Source organism: Nuphar pumila, chromosome 15, assembly GCF_984573655.1.
Source record: "Nuphar pumila chromosome 15, dmNupPumi1.hap1.1, whole genome shotgun sequence".
Taxonomy (NCBI): domain Eukaryota; kingdom Viridiplantae; phylum Streptophyta; class Magnoliopsida; order Nymphaeales; family Nymphaeaceae; genus Nuphar; species Nuphar pumila.
The window spans coordinates 52,891,470-52,913,286 of NC_143263.1; positions in this window are offsets into that span (position 1 = coordinate 52,891,470).

Here is a 21,817-nt window from a genome sequence, read left to right on the forward strand (position 1 = left end):
GTGCGACCTAAACCAAACTGGGTCGGTCCGGGTCACACCCAGATCGAACCACATGGTTCTTAAAAATAATAATAATAATAAATATATTGGTCAAATCGGTTCAAACCAAACCGGTTTTGGCCAAACCAATTCTATTTGAGTCGGTTCAGACCGAACCGGTTTGAATCAAACTGAGTCAGACCAAATTGGTTCGGTCTGACAGGGTCTCAGGTCCATTTTGATTTGATATGGACCAGACCAAATCTGGATCCAGTCTGATCTAGTCAATCTGGATAGATCCAAATAGAACTGGATCTAGAGATATATGTGTCACTATTCTGGATCCAGAATAGAACTGGATCTGGTTTGGATAAGTTTGTATCTGAATCAGAACTGGATTAGTTCTGGATCAAGATTAGAATTAGGTCTGGATCCAATCAAACGATTTTGGATCCAGATCAGTAGGGGGTCTGGATCCAGTCATATAGTTTTGGATCTAGATCAGATATGGATTTAGATCGGGTTGTGAGTTATTTTTGAATTATAAAAATAATTTTAAAATGACCAAAATGCCTTTCTAAGTATCCAAAATCCATTTTGGTAAATTGGACATAACTTTGCACCCCGAACTCAGAATTGAATAAAGTTTGGTGCATTGGACTCATATCGTAGAGAGAAATCTACTTGTCTATTGGTTTTGATAAAATTAGTGACACAAAAATCAAAGTTTTATGAGTCAATTCAGGAGGGGTATTTTTGGTATTTTTTGTCAAAAATATAAGAGGTTATATGAATTAATAGGAATATATTTGTGTAATGACCAGATCCTACTGTTAGAGCATCTTGAAACTCATTTACGATTAGAGTACAATATTCACACTCGAGGTAATGGATATTATAAATAATTTTAGATGTGAATAAACATTTTTATATTGCACGTTGTTATGAATTAATATAAATAGCATAATGGCTTTTAATTGTAAAAATGATATACATAAATTGACCTTGCATGATATTATGAGATGATTGCATGCACATGTTAATTGTGGAATACATGTTAGTTGTTGTATGTCATGCATGTTGGAAAGATTATTCTTGTGATAGCATATCTATGTGATAAACTGCTAATGACATGCATTGTGATGAGATTGGATTTAGACTTAAATCTCATTTTTATTTTATTCATGGTGTATTAATGGATATATTGAGATTAGCATGCATAACCCTTTAAATCTCAGAAGTGAAGACCTGTGGTAAGGGCTACCTGGTTCGCGACCAGAGTACAATCACCATGAAGAGTGAGCCACCGATGATTTAATGATGTGGAGACCCTACATCGTTGTGTGCTTATTATGAGATAAGTGTGAGTCCTAATATCATCCTAAGATTAAAGAATGAGATATGTCGTGATCATTTCACGATATCACTCATGAGAGAACGAGTGAAATAGGAGTTTGAGAACGTGGGTCTATGTGTTGAACTTTGCATATGACTTAGGGTTAGACTTACACAGTGGTTGGGGACTCTAGATGACCATAGATGGTTGAGAATCATCATAGTTAGGATGCAGCATGAACCATACCGAGGTTGAGATTGATTCTGACCTCTCGGCTAGCTACCGACGGGGTCCTCTTTTTTGTTTCACTATAGTGCCTGGTGGTCCGAGGACCACTGACAATGTATGGTTCATTATCTGGCTAACATGTAGAATTGAGGTGTTTTACGCTGGTTGCTACGCCCATAGACGACTATGACAAGTTTAGCCGACCTATGGTTAGTTTGGTGTGACAACGTGTTTAAGAGAGTGAATAAAGGGTAATTAAAACATACAAACTTGTGTAGTGTGTTGAAAACCAAACTCAGAATAGGGGCTTAGAGCCCACTATAGTAGTAAGTTTAAATGTTTATTTACTTATAATTATTTCTTACTGGGTTGTAGACTCACCCCCTTGTTTAATTACAATTGTAGGTTACATGCACACTAGCACATACAGGACTTGATCGACTACTTCTTCGACAGAGCACTTGATAGTTTTTACTTTCTTGTCATTGAACATCTATGTAATTGTTATACTCTTTTGTTATAAATGATGAACTATGTAAAGACAGTGAGTTATTGAAATATAATGAAAAACAAAATTTAGCCATGTTTTCTCTGTGTAAACTCTGTACACTTTCTCTCTAGTAAGTAATACCAACTGAACTCGGACTCCCAAGGTCCCAGACCAGAGTGTTACAAAATGGTATTAAAACTAGGTTCACTTAGAAGTTCATCATTCATAACAAGTTCAATGACATATATGTCTCTACTTGATAAAAATGTGTTAGTAATTATGTTGTCATTGTGATTAGAAAATGGCTAGCGAGCGCAACAATCACGAAGACCCTAAAGCACAAGACCTTTCAGAGCCATTTGTAGTAGGAAGTAATGAGTTTATCATTGCAATGGCGATGGTGACTGGAGTCATGACAAGCATGGCTCAAATAGTTAGAGATCTTACACCACGACCCCTGCTAATTTATATCATAGCTAGAAAAAGAGCCGCTTATCGACAGAACTATTCTAACACTGCTCGGAAGCGGCATGGGTGAGGGACTCACCAGTCCCACCGTCAGAGAGCTTGGTCAGTACGTGGTCGAATGATGAAAGATTGGATGGCGGCTCGAGGAGGAGTCGTAAGGAGAGCATCCCCTAACACAAACTTAGTGTCTCGGGGCATGTCTCATATGGCCAGTGCATGGGGATGACATATGTCTCAAGCCAGTTATGTGGCTGCCATGAGTGCAACCAATCGAGGAGCTTCACATCTATTTAGGGAGTTTCTTTCTAAAGAAACTAGGAGGCGGTAATTTAGGTCACTGAAGCAGCATGGCAAGTGTGATCATCGCAAAATTTTTCCTCTCTTGTGGTTTCTCTCTCTTACTTTCTCTTTTCCTTTCTAGCTTCTATTTCCTCCTTTTTTTATCCTGCCTACATATGGGATCTTCAATGTGAAAGAAAAATGTTCTTTTGAAAGATAAGTGAGAAATTATTTTTGGGAAAAATCAACCACGAGAAGAATGATTAGCACGAGAGCTGATCCTTAAAAAAAAGGAATAATCATGAGAGATCATCATGAGGTTTGATTTTGAAGATAGTGGTTCGAAACCAATTTTAAAAAAAACCAACACGAGGGATGACTTTGAAGACAATGGTTTTAAAACCCAATTTAAAAAAAAAAGGAAAATCAATGTGATAGTTCATTTTGAAAAAGATTAGATCAAAATATTGAACTTTTGGTGATCATGAAGACTTTTGCAGAAATTTTCGAGATTTTATGATTTTAAAAAATCCTCATAGGTAATATCATTTCTCTCATGAAGGAGGAAAACAAATTTTGAAAAATAGATGACAAGGATTTTAAAATTTTGAAAAATAGCAGGCAGAATCAAAAGATTTGAATAAATCAGGAGAAGAAAAGGAAAGATACACCTGGGTTTTAAAAACAAAGAGGAAATTTTGAATGATATATACCCAGAGTGTTGAGAAACCCGGTTTTGATGTCACATAATATGATACACTGTCTCATTTGATTTTATATGATATGATAATATGTCCTCTTGAAATAATGTTATATTATGACTGAATATGTTTTGCCTTAAATCTAACAAGTATTTGATGCAAGGATATCTCACCCAATAAAGATGGAGACTTCCTGTTCAAGTACAACTATGGTGCAATCATACTCCTTGAAGAAAAAGCTTGATGAGCCATGCATTCTTAAAGTTCAAATGAAGAGATCGGCTACCTCAAGATGAAGACTTTTTTCTTCTTTAGAGTCATATGTAACAGGACCTTCAGGAACTTGCATATTGCATATTACATACTCATTCATAAACACTATATCATAAAAGTATACGATAGTTTCAAAAAGCTCCTTTTTGAAAACCAATAATTGTACCTTCTTACAACCTTTTATGAAAAAGATATTTTGTCATATAATAATTGTACCTTCTTACAACCTTTTATAAAAAAGGCATTTTGTCATATAATAATTATACCTTACACTATATACAAGACAACATGAAAAAAGGAATGTAGGAAAAAGACAAAAACATAAATCGACTACACAAAAGAAAAACAAATATAATATGTTTTTGAAAAGACTTTAGTTACCTTCTTTAAAGAAATGTTTTTTAATATAAGAAGAAGACAAAAACATAAATCGGCTACACAAAAGAAAAACAAATAAAATATGTTTTGAAAGGACTCTAGTTACTTTTTTCATAACCATAGAATGTCAACTTACTTGAAGTCATCATTCTCTTTACAAAGCATTAAATACCTCCTGTAACAAATCCTTGTTAAAATCCTTCTCAAAGAATGTCGATCTTCTTTTGGTCCTCATTCTCTCTGGAGACTTTGAAAAACACAACATAAAGAAAACACTTGACATGACTATGTATAAATAAATATCTCAAAACACTCATAGTACTTACACTCATTTAAAGCAAAGAAGTACTAATGTACCTCAAATCATTAATTAGAATAAAGACAAAACTACAACCCAACGTTCAATGTACTATTGTAAGATATAGACTTTTTACATAAAATATGTATTACCTAAAATATTACAACGACTAGTGTACCCTCTATTTCACTTTTATGGAAAAAGGCATTCTCGAACTTCTCTAAAAGATGTTTTTGAAATGACATAACATTTCACATTTCAAAAAGTTACAATTCCAAAATGTAACGACTACTTTTTAAAAGCTATATAAACACACTCAAATAAACTATTCAAACAATGGAATGAAATAGACGTGTGAGCTTACAACGAGAAAAATTTCTATTCGATAGTTGAAAAGAGAGCCTTGAAAGAGAAAGAGAAAAAGGAAAGAAAGAAAAGAGAAAAAGTCAAGTCCAGCTCTTTGACAAAGAGTATCCTCTGAGTGACAAACAGAACATTCTAAGAATCCTTCATTCGTACATTCATATCATTCTGAAGGTTCTATAGGAAGTATTGTAACTCAGTTATTCACTGTATTCCTTCTTTGTTGAAAGAAGTAGACCTCTGTGAAAGAGGGTGTTGCCCTTCTCTGTTGAGAGAAGAAGACCTCTGTGAAAGAGGGTGTTGCCCTTCTCTTTTGAGAGAAGAAGACCTCTGTGAAAGAGGGTGTTGTCCTTCTCTGTTGAGAGAAGAAGACCTCTGGGGAAGAGGGTGTTGTACTATTTATCCGGTGACTCGGATGTTATAGTGGAAAGCTCAAGTGGTTTGCTTGGGGACTGGATGTAGGTCTGGATACTGACCGAACCAGTATAAATTCTGTGTTTTATGTGTTGTGCCTTATTGCTTAATTATTTTATTTTATCGATCATTATCATATTTCACTATTCACCCCCCCCCCCTCTAGTGGAATTTCATTTGGTATCAGAGCAGGTTTGCTGGTTTCGACGTAACAAGTCTTCCAGAACAAATGGCATCTACTTCTTATGCTCGTGATATTGAAGGTCAACACGCATCTCGTCCTCCTTTCTTCAATGGCTTCAACTATGGATACTGGAAGTGCAGAATGACTATATTTCTCAAATTCATAGATTTTGCTGTATGGAAAATTGTTGAGCATCCATACACATCTCCATCCGCAGACTATAGCTTATGGTCTGATGAAGAAAAGAAAATAGCAAACCTAAATGCAAAGGCTATGAATGCCTTATATTGTGCCATTGATCAAAACGAATTCAATAGAATATCTATATGTGAATCTGCATATGATATTTGGCATTCTTTGAAAGTTATTCATGAAGGAACCAACAAAGTGAAAGAAGCCAAAATTTCATCTCTTGTTAGAAAATATGAGTTGTTCAAAATGAACAAAGATGAACCCATCACAGAGATGTTTACCAGATTCATCAACATCACCAACGATCTGAAATCTCTGGGTGTAACATATTCCCAGACTGAAAAGGTGAAGAAAATCTTGAGATCTCTCACAACTGATTGGGAGAAAAAGACTACTGCTATTGAAGAAGCTCAAGATTTATCTAAGCTTACTTTGGACGACTTAATAGGCAATCTTATGGCCTATGAAGTCCACATGAAAGAAAGAAGGGAAGAAGAGCAACCAGTAAAGAAAATTCTAGCTTTCCCAGCCCTATCTGAGAATGAAGACTCAGATAAAGAATCAGAAATTGCGCTACTTACCAGAAAATTCCAGCGCTTCATGAGAAGGTACCGGCTTCCAAACAGGCACAAGGAAAGAAAAGATCCTAAAGAAGATTCCATGTGCTTTCAGTGTAATAAGCCAGACCACTTAAAACGTGACTGTCCCCTTCTCAAAAGAAAGTCCAAGACTGAGGAACCAAAGAAGAGGTTCTTCAAGAAAAAGGCTCTGCATGCTCAATGGGATGATTCAGAACCATCCACTAGTAAAGAGTCAAGTGATGATGAAGCCGAAACTGCAAATATGTGCTTCATGGCAAACGAAAGTTCGGTAAGTGAAATCTCTGATTTTTTCTTTGAAGAACTTCTAGATGCTTTTCAAGAACTATTTGAAGAATCTAGAAAATTGAGTTTAAAAAATAAAGATTTAAAATCTGAAAATTTAAAGCTTTCCCAAGAGAATGAAAAACTCAGTAGTGAAAATTCTGAGTGGAAAAAGGAAAGTCTTATGCTTATGTCTGAAATTTCTTCTACTAGCTCCAAAACTAAAAATATGCAAGTAGAAATTTCAGAGCTAAAAAGTAAAACTGAGAACCTCATGAAAACGGTTTTCAAGTTTACTAAAGGTAAAGAGAACTTGGATAAACTCTTATCCTCTCAGAAGGTCTGTTTTTACAAGAATGGTATTGGCTACTCTCATTTCAAAAAACCTTCTTGTATGAATCAAAAGACCACGTTTGTGAAAAGTTCTTCTGAACCAAGTAAGGAGTATTATAATGATAATCTTTTTAACTCCTCTAAAGATATAGACAAACCCAAATCCAAATGGATATGGGTTCCAAAGTCTAACAAAAAAGGACCCGATTGGGTACCAAAAAGGAGATTTACTTAATGTTTTGCAGGCTCCAAAGAAGAAGAACAGATGGATACTAGATAGTGGATGTTCAAAGCACATGACAGGACATCCAAACCTTTTTGCTGTTCTTCATCATAAAGAAGGAGGAACCGTCACCTTTGGAGATAACAACAAAGGTTTGATAATTGGTATTGGAAATATTGGTAACATAGATAAACCTCTTATCAAAGACGTTCTCCTTGTTAAAGGCTTAAAACATAACCTACTAAGTATCAGTCAAATGTGTGACACAGGTTATAATGTTAGCTTTAATCATGATGCATGCCTTATAGCAGACACCAATGAAAACATCATCTTAAAAGGTATAAGAAAGAATAATATATATGAACTATACCTAGAAAACATCACAGAACATTGTCTTATAGCTAATAATGACTCTCAACATTTATGGCACTTAAGAATGGGTCATATAAATTCTAAATACATGTCTAAATTAGCTAAAAATAAGTTAGTACGTGGGTTACCCAAAATTTCTTTTAAAAAGGATTACTTTTGTGATGCATGTCAATTAGGAAAATTATCAAAATCATCTTTCAAATCAAAAAATATCATTTCAAGTAAGAGACCTTTAGAGCTTCTCCACCTGGATCTTTTTGGTCCTTCTAGAGTAGCTAGTCATAATCACAATAAATACGTTTTTGTTATTGTAGATGACTACTCAAGATTTACTTGGGTAATATTTTTGAAAAACAAAAGTGACACGTTTTGTCAATTTGAAATCTTATGTAAAAAATTACAAAACGAAAAATCTTGTTCTATTGTTAAAATCCGTAGTGACCATGGAGGAGAATTTGAAAATGAACTTTTTGAAAATTTTTGTAACTTGCATGGTATTTCTCATAACTTTGCCTTTCCTAGAGCTGCACCTCAAAATGGTGTAGTAGAAAGAAAGAATAGAACCCTTCAGGAATCTGCCAGGACTATGCTCCAACACAATAATCTTGCAAAATCTTTTTGGGCAGAAGCTGTTAATACTGCATGCTACATAACAAATAGAGTTCTCATTAGACCCTTATTAAATAAAACTCCCTATGAACTATTCTATGACAGAACTCCAAGAATAGACTATTTCAAAGTCTTTGGATGTAAATGCTTTATCCTAAACACAAAAGATAGCCTAGATAAGTTTGATGCTAAATCTGTTGAAGGCATATTCTTAGGATATTCAAGTCATAGTAAAGCATACAGAGTTTTCAATAAGAGTCATAATACTATTGAAGAATCTATACATGTTAGTTTTTGTGAATCTATTGATCAATCTGTTCTTATACAAACTAATGATGATGATGGTGAAAGTACAGATTTATTTTTAGATAACACAGCTAAGTCTAATGAAGATGATCATCAAAGAACCTTTGTCGATATCAAAGATCATCCTCAAAAGCAGATTTTAGGAGAACTAACAAAGGGGGTTCAAACTAGAGCTCAGCTAGAACGGATTGCAAACATGGCATTCATTTCTCAACTTGAACCAAAGAAGATTGATGAAGCCATCATTGATGAGTTCTGGATGCTAGCCATGACTGAAGAACTGAATCAATTCCAAAGAAATGATGTTTGGGATCTTGTACCTAGACCAAAGGATCATCCAATCATTGGGACAAGATGGATCTTTAGAAACAAGCTAGACGAAGCAGGTAATGTTATAAGAAACAAGGCCAGACTAGTAGCTCAAGGATACAACCAGGAGGAAGGTATTGGTTTTGATGAAACATTTGCTCCTGTTGCTAGACTTGAATCTATTAGAATGCTCTTAGCATATGCAAGCTATATGGATTTCAAATTATATCAAATGGATGTTAAAAGTGCTTTCTTAAATGGTTTTATAAATGAAGAAGTTTATGTAAAACAACCTCCAGGATTTGAAAATGAACAATACCCAGATCATGTTTTTAAACTCAAACGTGCTTTATATGGTTTAAAACAAGCACCTCGTGCTTGGTATGATAGGCTTAAAACTTTTTTATTAAAAACTGGTTTTTCTGTTGGCAAAGCAGATTCTACATTATTTGTTAAAGTAGTGAATAATCATACCCTTATTGTTCAAATATATGTCGACGACATCATCTTTGGATCTTCTAACAGCACTCTTTGTGAAGATTTTTCTAAGTCCATGCAGAAAGAATTTGAAATGAGCATGATGGGAGAACTCACCTACTTTCTTGGACTGCATATTAAGCAAACCAAAGATGGAGTTTTCATCAACCAATCTAAGTATGCTCGTGAACTTCTGAAGAGGTTCAACATGAACTCAACTGCTTCAAAATCTACTCCTATGAGCACTACTACTGTATTGGACAAAGATGAAGATGGTAAGTCTGTTGATACAAAGGTATACCGAGGTATGATAGGATCACTTTTTTATTTAACTGCTAGCCGTCCAGATATTATGTTTAGTGTTTGCTTGTGTGCTAGATTTCAGTCAAATCCAAAAGAATCACATCTTAAAGCTGTAAAAAGAATAATGAGATATTTAAAAGACACAGTTGATTTTGGATTATTCTATTCAAAATCCTCTACATTTGATCTAATCTCATACAACGATGCTGACTTTGCTGGAAGTAAATCTGACAGAAAAAGCACAAGTGGAACATGTCACATGCTAGGGCACTCACTAGTATCATGGTTCAGTAAGAAACAAAACTGTGTATCCTTATCAACTACTGAAGCCGAATACATTGCTGCTAGCCTAGCCTGTACACAAGTCATCTGGATGAAACAAACTTTGAAAGATTTTGGTTTAAAATTCGAAAATACAACTATTTTATGTGATAACACAAGTGCTATTAACCTTTCCAAAAATCCTGTTTTACATTCTCGAACTAAACACATTCAAATTAGACATCACTTTCTAAGAGAACAAGTCTTAAATAATATAATTAAACTAGAATTTATACCCACAGATAAACAACTAGCAGACATCTTTACTAAACCTTTAAAAAATGAAGATTTTATAAGAATAAGAAGAGAGCTAGGTATATGTAAATTGAATGATATATAAAACCAAAATATTAAGTTCACTCGAATTCATAATATTTACTAAATTCATCTTAATAAGGATAATAAAAGAACTTTTAAATTTTTTTAATAATCGTGACTTCCTTTCACATTTTTTTTGGTTTACAAAAGAATCATTTCTAAGGGTCTCGAATACCACAAATTGCCTTAAAAAGTTGAAACTTCATGTCAAAGTACATTCTACCTCTTGTCATATCATCTTTTACATCACTTTCATAATTATTGTTTCTCATAACTTGACTTTCTCTTTACTATATAGTTACTTTAGTTACTTTTCTCTCTCTCACACATACGATTTGAATCTCCATTCATAACTTTGACTCCTTTACTATTTTCCTAAAGAAACTATGAACTCCTTCAATCGAATTCCTTCAAAACCTTGTTCCTCCAACCAAAACTTCTATGAATAACAACACATTCTTTATGTCTTTCATTTTGTCACCTTTCAAGTACACATTAATAATCACACTTTGTCCTATCCTCCTCCACGCATACCCATGAGTACTACCTTCTTTAAATATAAGTATTATGACACTCTTTCATATCACTCATCTCATAACATCCTTTCATCACCTTTTGTCCTCTTGTCCTCTTGTGAAAACCCCTCATACGAATAACAATCTTCTACACTTCAACCCATGCACTATATTTTAATAACACCCACTTGTTTCTTGTTTTAGTAGGCCATCATTGCTCACTTTCTCTCTCTCTCTCTCTATCTCTCTTCACGAGTTTCTCATTGTTTCTCTCAAAACATCTTTATGTCTAATCACAATATCTTCTTCTTTCCATCATTATCACTCCTCTCTCTCACGATAGGCTAGCCAATCTTCAACAAAATAGTATATTCCTCATATTCAAATGATATATCTCTTTCTTTGTCCTTTCAACATACTTCTCTAAAACTTGGATCAAAATTTGATTATTTATCCATCGATCTTTTTGTTGCTACATTTCACGTAAAATATACAACTTATCATCTACTATTTTTGTTGCTAATTTTTTACTATATCATCTACTATATCATAGCCTATGTACAATCAATTATCGTCTTTAGCAATCATGACCTTTTTCATATTGTATATCTTTCTCTCCAATCAAGACTCATTAAAAACTTCTTCAAGAAAAACTTCATCTTATGTCACTCACACATCTCTAATTGTCTTATTCCAAACACATTCTTCACGTATACTCTCCATAAAGTAAAAACATCTTATAAAAGGATATTTGTTTTTATTAGGCCATTATTTCACCTTATCTCTCGAAAATCTTTAAAAACCATAGAAAAATTCACTCTTTTGGCTTTATCACACATCAAGTCACTCCATACATGACACAAACAAACAATTCGATAAAACTCTCACATGATAATTTTTTCTTATATAAAAGAATAATTCAAAACCATGTCCTCTTCTCCAATATAATACACTATCCTCCAATCTTGATTTGATTTGTCATTCACAAGCCTCTTAACTTACTACTCACGGATTTCCTTATTCAACTAAAATCTAAAAATCACCCACTTCCAATGTCATTCATTTCATATCAACAATTATATTCTTCTTTCTATTTAATCAATTGGTTCATCTCTCACCATTCCATTTGAAATTCTCTATCCTCATACAAACTCTCTCTCATTTCAAGCTCCATTCTCTCCTAGTGCTTTATTTTCAAGACATTCGATAATGGCTTCCTCCTCCACCAATGTGATCACCTCCGCAGATCTATGTTACCCAGACCTTGTTCAACACTTTCAGTACATTAGCACCTTGCCAATTCAAACTGGCAAACTAGTAAACTTCGATGCCTTCACATCCCTTGACCTCCATACCTCTCTTCAAGATTTTGTTCCCATCTTAGGAACGACTAACTCCATGACCTACTATCCTCATCTCATCAAAATTTTCTATACCAACCTCTCTGAAGACCGTGACCACACCACCATTACATCCATGGTACATGGAAAACTCATCTTCTTCAATATCTCTCAACTAGGCTGCATTCTAAACCTTTCTTCCTATGACATTGAGCTTCCTAACATAGTTCCGATAGATCGAACTATGTTTAAGAAAGTCCTCTCCACTCGCTGCACCCATTTCCCATGGCATACGAGCAATCTGAAACCTCATGCTCTAATGCTCTCACACATCCTCTCATCCAACGTCTTTCCAAAGCTTCCCTCCAAGGGTTTCGTGGCAAACGAAATCTCACTTCTCCTATATGCAATCTTCTGCAACTTTCCCATCAACTGGTCCAGTATCATTTTCAATAACATGATCGATTTTCGGACCTTCCACTCTCTTCCCTTCGGGTACTTCATCACTCATATTCTTCAGCACTTCCAAGTGTCTCTCCACCAAGACATCGTTCACCTGTCTGTTCATGCATTCGATGACTCATACCTCCCTGAGGAAGGGTCCCCTCGAGACCACTCTGACGATGAAAGCACCAGTGAAGCCGATCCCTCAGCAAGCTCTGACCACGACATCTTCTCTACCCTCGTCGACATCCAAAATACACAGGCTCTACTTCTCAGGAATCAAGCCTCTCTTCAACAGGCCTTTGACTCCTTGACAATGGGCCAAGATTCAAGTCGCCGCCGCCGCAAGCTCAATCCCACTGACTCTGACTAAAACTCTTTGTCTGTGATAAACTCATTTTTTTTATCTGTAATAATTTTTTTTTTTACTTTTGGACTGTAATATTTGGTCTGTAATAACTCTTTTACTCTGATCCCTTCCTTTTTGTCCATGACAAAGGGGGAGAAAACCTGTCTCCATTATTGGAGAAATATTCTCTCTTTAAACATTATTTCACTTTTTTATCATATTATTATTTCTATGCATAATGTCTTTTTGACAAGGGGAGCATATTTTGTCATCATCAAAAAAGGGGAGAATGTTGAGAAACCCGGTTTTGATGTCACATAATATGATACACTGTCTCATTTGATTTTATATGATATGATAATATGTCCTTTTGAAATAATGTTATATTATGACTGAATATATTTTGCCTTAAATCTAACGAGTATTTGATGCAAGGATATCTCACCCAATAAGGATGGAGACTTCCTGTTCAAGTACAACTATGGTGCAATCATACTCCTTGAAGAAAAAGCTTGATGAGCCATGCATTCCTAAAGTTCAAATGAAGAGATCGGCTACCTCAAGATGAAGACTTTTTTCTTCTTTAGAGTCATATGTAACAGAACCTTCAGGAACTTGCATATCACATACTCATTCATAAACACTATATCATAAAAGTATACGATAGTTTCAAAAAGCTCCTTTTTGAAAACCAATAATTGTACCTTCTTACAACCTTTTATGAAAAAGACATTTTGTCATATAATAATTGTACCTTCTTACAACCTTTTATAAAAAAGACATTTTGTCATATAATAATTGTACCTTACACTATATACAAGACAACATGAAAAAAGGAATGTAAAAAAAAGACAAAAACATAAATCGGCTACACAAAAGAAAAACAAATATAATATGTTTTTGAAAAGACTTTAGTTACCTTCTTTAAAGAAATGTTTTTTAATATAAGAAGAAGACAAAAACATAAATCGGCTACACAAAAGAAAAACAAATAAAATATGTTTTGAAAGGACTCTAGTTACTTTTTTCATAACCATAGAATGTCGACTTACTTGAAGTCATCATTCTCTTTACAAAGCATTAAATACCTCCTGTAACAAATCCTTGTTAAAATCCTTCTCAAAGAATGTCGATCTTCTTTTGGTCCTCATTCTCTCTGGAGACTTTGAAAAACACAACATAAAGAAAATACTTGACATGACTATGTACAAATAAATATCTCAAAATACTCATAGTACTTACACTCATTTAAAGCAAAGAAGTACTAATGTACCTCAAATCATTAATTAGAATAAAGACAAAACTACAACCCAACGTTCAATGTACTATTGTAAGATATAGACTTTTTACATAAAATATGTATTACCTAAAATATTACAACGACTAGTGTACCCTCTATTTCACTTTTATGGAAAAAGGCATTCTCGAACTTCTCTAAAAGATGTTTTTGAAATGACATAACATTTCACATTTCAAAAAGTTACAATTCCAAAATGTAACGACTACTTTTTAAAAGCTATATAAACACACTCAAATAAACTATTCAAACAATGGAATGGAATAGACGTGTGAGCTTACAACGAAAAAAATTTCTATTCGATAGTTGAAAAGAGAGCCTTGAAAAAGAAAGAGAAAAAGAAAAGAAAGAAAAGAGAAAAAGTCAAGTCCAGCTCTTTGACAAAGAGTATCCTCTGAGTGACAAACAGAACATTCTGAGAATCCTTTATTCGTACATTCATATCATTCTGAAGGTTCTATAGGAAGTATTGTAACTCAGTTATTCACTGTATTCCTTCTTTGTTGAAAGAAGTAGACCTCTATGAAAGAGGGTGTTGCCCTTCTCTGTTGAGAGAAGAAGACCTCTGTGAAAGAGGGTGTTGCCCTTCTCTGTTGAGAGAAGAAGACCTCTGTGAAAAAGGGTGTTGTCCTTCTCTGTTGAGAGAAGAAGACCTCTGGGGAAGAGGGTGTTGTACTATTTATCCGGTGACTCGGATGTTATAGTGGAAAGCTCAAGTGGTTTGCTTGGGGACTGGATGTAGGTCTGGATACTGACCGAACCAGTATAAATTCTGTGTTTTATGTGTTGTGCCTTATTGCTTAATTATTTTATTTTATCGATCATTATCATATTTCACTATTCACCCCCCCCCCTCTAGTGGAATTTCACAGAGTTTTGGAAAATATAAGGAAGATATAAAATATCATACAGTCACAGATATACAAGCAAGGATGCACGAACCGCACTCCCTAAAGCTGACTCTAAATGCAATATTTGAAATGGTTGATAGGACCTTAATCCTAATTCTAAGATTTAGATCATCTGATTCCAATCAAGGTACGCCGATATACTCAAGCCGAAGCTCGAAGTACGTGGCATAAAAATATTTCTCCGATTCTAAGGTAATGGCTTCCCAACATCCTTGAGCACCTACCGATATACCTCGGACTATGGCCCTTAGGTACGTGGTAAGGAGCGCGAAGCCAAATAAGTGGCCTAGTTGTGAGGCTCTCTCCCGAACTATGGTTTAGTGAGACAACCCAGCAACGTGAAGAAGGGGACAATATGGTAGGGATGTTTTCAAAAATATGCTCAAAATGCAATAAAACCAGAAAGCTCTAATGCAAGTCCTAAAGAGATAGATTTAAATGAAAAGAAGCATACACTTGCATACATTGTTTGCATTCAATCCCTAGAATTGAGGAGAGTTGTATTTTAGACCTAAGTCTAATGTGAGCATGGAATAATCTCCTCAATATGGTCCTACCAAACCATACTTAGATCCTATATGCAATGATGTCAGCTTAAGACAAAATCTAGGCTCCTAAGTTTTGCATGAAAAATGAAGCTGTCATTTGATGAATAAGGACTTAGATAATATCAAAGCAAAGTAAATGCATAATTCGACCAGACGGAGATGAGTCCCATCACGGTCGCCAAACCTGTGATCATCGCAAAATTTATCCTCTCTTGTATCTTTCTCTCTCTTCCTTCTATTTTTCCTTTCTAGCCTCTATTTTTCTCCTTTTTGAAGGGAGTAAAATAAAAGACAGAAAAGAAGAGAGAAGAGAAGAGAAAAGAAAGAAAGAGAGAAGAGGAATTCTTTTGCGGGGTCTCACTTGACCTTGATTTGAAAATATTTAAGAAAATTACTCGCTCCTTTTTGAAATATCTGCGGGAAAAATTGGGAGAGACGAGATTCGCTCGTCGCTACGAGGTTCGACCGTTCCTAGCGCCTTTACCTGGGGTAATCAAACCAAAGATCGAATTTATGCTTTTTTGCTTTGCCTAAATATTATCTAAGAATTTATCCTAAGTCTAAATGCACAAAGAATCATGCTTTTGCAATGCAAGGATGTGTGCTCTTTTCAAAAAGATGGTTTTGAAAATCTCCAAGTGTTTCTGAGATGATCTGATAATAGAATGAGGAAATGACTTCTAACTCAGAACTTAAGATTTTAAAGCCCCAAGTTTTGGAATAATCAGAGTTTGGAAAAATAAATCAGGACTTTGAAAGGAATGTTTTTGAAGTTAAAATAAAAGGAGAAGAAAGGAATTTTCAAAGTCATAAAATAGACTCTGAATTAGAGTTTTGAGTCAGGATAGAGATGGAATTTGGGATGTAATTTGAATTTCAGTAAAGTTTGAAATCAGGGTGAGAAAAATAGAATTGAGAAATAAAATTTGTTTTTGGATTTTTGAGAATCAAGATAAACTTGGATTTTGAAATCTGGAATAAAAAATGAAATTAGATTTGGAGATAGAATTTGATTTGAAATTTGGAATTCAGAATGGAATTTGAAAAAGTTTGGATTTTTAATAGAGTTTGAATCCTAGATGAAATTAAATTCTGGATTTAGAATCCTAAATGGGAATTGGATATGAAATCTGAGATCCAATGATGAAGTTGAATTCTGGATTTTGAATGGAATTGGATCCAAGATTTGGTATCCAAGATCGAATTTGGATCTGAAGTTTGAGATCCAAGGTAGAATTGGATTTTGGATCCTAAAATAGATTTTGGATCTGGAGTCTGAGATCCAAGATGGAGTTGGATTCTGGATCCTAAATGAAATTTGGATCTGAAGGTCTGAGATCCAAAAGTGGAGTTTACACTTGGAAATCTGGATCCAAGTTAAGATTAGGATCTAACTTTGGATTTGGATTCTGAAAGTCCAAATGGGACCTTCGAAGATGGATCTAGGTTTTGAAAACCCAGATTGAATTTAAAATTCAAGATGGGTCAAGTTTTGAGATTCAGAATCGATCTCAAACCTTGATTTTGAATTTGAAGATGAGAAAAATAAACTTGATTTTGAATCAGAAGATGAATCAGAAATTTCAAAGTTAAATTGAACTTTGAAATTTTGATTTTGAATTTAGAATTTGAATTTTGGGATATACAAATGAATTTCAAAGTCAAATTGGACTTTGAATTTTAAAGTTTGAATTGGGAATCAGAAGATGAATCAAAAATTTCAAAGTTAAATTGAACTTTGAAATTTGATTTGAATTAGAATTTGAATCTTGGATATATAAATGAATTTCAAAGTCAAATTGGACTTCGAATTTAAAGTTAGAATCTGAAGATGATATTTGAATTTATGAGAGTTGAAAATTGATTTCAGAAATGAAGAAGATATTTCGAAGGAAATCACTTGGATTTTTGAAAAAGAATTTCGAAAATATGATGCAATTCTATCTTAAAATGATGAATGAATTTAAATAATTTTGAAATTGGATTTAAAAGGCATGTTTCATTCTTTAAATGAATTAAGAATGAGGTTGAAGATATAATACACCCCTGACTATGGTCATTGAATGTATTATATAATAACCACATTTAAATTCAAGTGAAGAATAAAATACATTTTTTGGTGCTTTTATAGAGTTCAAAATGAAATTAACTCTCAATATACTCTGACTATGGCCATTGGTATATATATTAAATTAATTTTAATTTAAACTTTGATAAAAGAAGGAAATATTTGAAAATATGATGATTTTTGAAGAGGATCTAGTGTGGATCTAATGTTATTTTATAAAAGATAAAAATCCTAAGTTTTGTTTACATCCTGACTATGGCCATTGATATAAATCATCAACTTAGGATTAATTACCTCTTACGAAATGGTGCACGTGCCATTCGTGTTCCCATTCGTGAATTTTTAAAAATAAAGGAGAGAATATGAGAACAAGTAATTCATGATATTTACAATGCTCATTCATTCTATCTAAAAGCTGGAAATATAAATTCTCATTAAGTCCTAACTTATTACAACATATAAAATTGAATTTACAACTCCAAGTAATGACATTTTCCACATATTCCCTGCAAAACACTTGATTAGTATGAAAATGGAGAAAAACTGCACATATCATATGGATATCAATGGTAAAAATGCTCACATGTCAAGGTATTTAAGATCTAAATTATAGAAAGATGAAACTGATATATGTCTATGTACATATATATATATATATATATATATATATATATATATATATATATATAGGTGGAATGGTGATATAAATGACATTTATGAAACTAACACCTAAAGGGTGGATGTGATATTGTGCAACAGTAAAAACATATACAGGAAATGCAAGAAGTGTGCACAGGTGGAGTGTGTGCATGGTGGCAAGTAAAGCAGCAGTGAGGGTGCTACAAATAGTTGAAGGAAATGACAATATACCAGTGAGACCTGTGTTACCTATACTTGATGCATAAGTTATCATGTGGTATAAGTAGTTGAACTTATAAAGATATGACCAATATGCCTACATAATTGGTGGTCCAAACAAGGTGAGATGCTATGAACTAACCCTGATATGAGGTTAACTAACATTCAATGGCAGATAAACTAACTGGGTGTAGTGTGGTTGCTGTGCAAAATCTGCAGTGGGTGGGTACCTAACAGAGGCTGGGCAGTGAGGAGACATATGCTGGGAATCAAGATTGAAGTGCAGTGCTGCGATTTGATGGGATCCTGAACCGGTATATGGTAGGTGAGATGGGGTAGCTATGTAGAATATTTACTGAGGCTGCAGCAGTGTTGCATCAGGTGGTGCCGTGAATCTACATATCGACAACAGGTGTGTGAGGGTGTAGAGGTACAAGTACTAAGTGGTGGCTGTGGTGAAGCTGGAGGTACACAAGTAGAAGCAGAAAATGGTTTACAATGGTGATTAGACTGTACGAGCTGAATGAAGATAAAGGGGGCTGGAGCTAAGTGGTAGACTGAAAATATAGGAGAACGCTACAGTGGTTGTGCAAATGCTACTGTGTCAAGGTGTGATTGAGAGACGACAAGAGCACTAAAATAGGACAACAATGGTGATCACAAATGCCGTGGAAGTGTGGATGCCAAATGTGAGATGCAAAGGTATTAATTGATGCAAATATACAGTATGGAAAAAAAAATGTTGCACTGTGGATGCTATATAATGAACACATAAGTATACAAAAGGATGCCAATGCTAATTTTACTGTGCACCTGATGTGTGTATTGAGAGTGAAGGGATGGCAGGTTGCAAGTGATGTTGCAAAAGGTGAGCATAGGTATAGTAGGGGTACAACGTGTCCCCTTTCCAACCAAAAGGAAGTGGATTTTCAAAGAATTTCTGAGACACATTGGCTTCAAAACTTGATGAATCCATTTCGGGTGAAGTACCATTAACCTGCTTACCAAAATCTATACTTACATGTTTCCTTGGATAAAAATATCAAGAGATGTCTTCCCCTAATTCCAACATATAAAGAAGCCTGTAGAGAGAGAAAAAAAGACTACGTTGGCATACAGTGAACTTACTGTATAACCCATATTTCCAAAACTCAGACCACGACATTGTGACCATTTATTTGTTTTATAACAATCCATCATTATGACTGGATATTATGAAACAGAATTTTTGAAAATTTCTGCTGTAATAATACACTTAGTAAACTCAGGCAACTAAAAGATGGGTCCTAAATGAGAAGAAGCCATAATGGTGGGACTTACTGATATGGCTAACAAACGGATTACCCAAATATATTAAATCTCGAGGGTTCTGATGCATCAGCGTGAACTTCCTCAGAGGAATGAGGAGAGGTGTTTGACCATCCATACTTGCTTTTGTCGAATATAGCTTACAAGTCTTCATGATTTTCCATTGAAACTCTCACCCTAGCAGGTCATTCACATTTCCATAATAAAGCATCTTTTAGATGGGATAATCATATATATAACCAACGAACTGAGCTTATGCAAACATGAATATATTCAAAACAGACTATGTTACTTCAATATGCACGTCAAATTATCCAACCTTTATATTAGAAGAGCAACTCAAGTAACAAAATTCACTTAAGCTAATACAGTGGATAAAAAAAATATATCTAAACAGTAATGTTAAAAATGACAGGAAGCAAAGCAATCAGGTAGATTTGGTGAAGATGCTAAAATTTAAAACAAAACAAATAAGCTGTAAATGCTGGACTCGGGCCTGATTTGATTATTTCTCTGTGCATCGGGAAATGAAGCAGGAGGCATTAAGACCCTTTATCATCCCAAGAAATTGAGTGGGGATGGTGATTTCTGCAGATCGATCCTCCATGGAAAATAAGACCCATAGAGCTGAGATGTTACGCTATAGAGCATTTTATAATGATATCTCCCTGTTGGTATGCACTGTAGACATTACCTGTGCCATTTCTAGCAGAATCGCTAACTTCTAGGGCCATAACACGATGGTTCAAAGTAATGTTTCAAAGTGATAGGATAACAGAGCTGAGATGTTACAATGGTTTAAAGTGTTGGTATGGATAGGATCAGATGATCAAATGGTTCAGGCAACAAACAGAATAAAATGGACCAGCGAATGAATCAAATTTTAAACAAACAATCAATGACTAAATGTGAACAAATGGATCTGGGTTATATAAGCAATCAATGAACCGAGAATGAAAGATAATGAAAAGGAACAAAAAAAGTTAAGTAATGTGATGGGCAAGCCAAGTGAATCAACTACCAGCAAACAGGAATGAGCCGATGGAAACAACATAACTTTAAATTAATTTCATGCAATAGACAACCAAATCTACCTTTCTAATGGTTATTTTTTTAATAGATTAAGGCTATCAAGGTAACTAATGCTGTGATCTGGACTTCCTGTAACAGATATTACGCTGAAACCCGTTATGCTTGCTATTTTTTGAAGCCGTAGATTAATAAACCGCTGTGTGCATGATGGATATTTGGGGAAAAACCTAGAGGAAAATACATGATTATAGAAATAAAATGTCAGAATCTGGAAGGATTCCATTCATTATCGCATGTTATATGGCCCGATCTTGCTGTAAGCAACATCAGGGTCACATGAGTGCTTTGTTTAAGGAAGATAATAAAGAAAGGGCCAAGGCAAATGAGGAGCTCGAAATTACAAAGGGGAATGAAAGGAGTTCTTACCGAATTATTGGAAACTCCTGCAGCGAGATATACTCTCTTCCGTTGGTTGGGGAAAAGACCAGGAAAGGGATCAATACACACAGGACAAAGAGTGTACTCCTTCAGAAGCCGATTGCTGCAGGGGTTTAATAGACCTCCTTCGGTGTGAGCGTGACTTTTGCTTGATGATCGCAGGGATGAAGGATGATCAAGATTATGGGTTCTTCCAAGGAAAAGTCGATAATGGGTGATAGATTGTAATCGACTCCAGAGAGGAAAAGATGGATGCCAGAGGAGAGAAATGGATGAAAGTTGATGGAAAAAAATGGATGATCCGATCCTGGATGGAGGCCTTCCTCTTAAAGAAACAGGGGAGGGTTCGAGAATGAGATTTGTTAAGGATTGAAGGCTGAGAGAAGAAGAGGCTGTTGAAGATCGATGATGGTGAACGAGAGAGGGGAAACACGCGGAAACAAGCCGATGTAAACTTTTGCCCTTTTCCAAAAAGAGGGTTCCTTTTAAGATTTTTTTTGTAAAATGGTTTAAAAATGAGGTTTTCAGCAAAATTTAACTTTAAAAAGCTTCAAAACCATTTGTTTTTCTCGTAGTTTTTCCAATTTTTTGGTTTTTGTGTTATTTTTCATTTTTTTTTTGCATTTTTAGAATAAAATCTTAAATTTTTACAAGAAAACAAAGATTAAAAAATATTTTTTTTGTATTTTTTG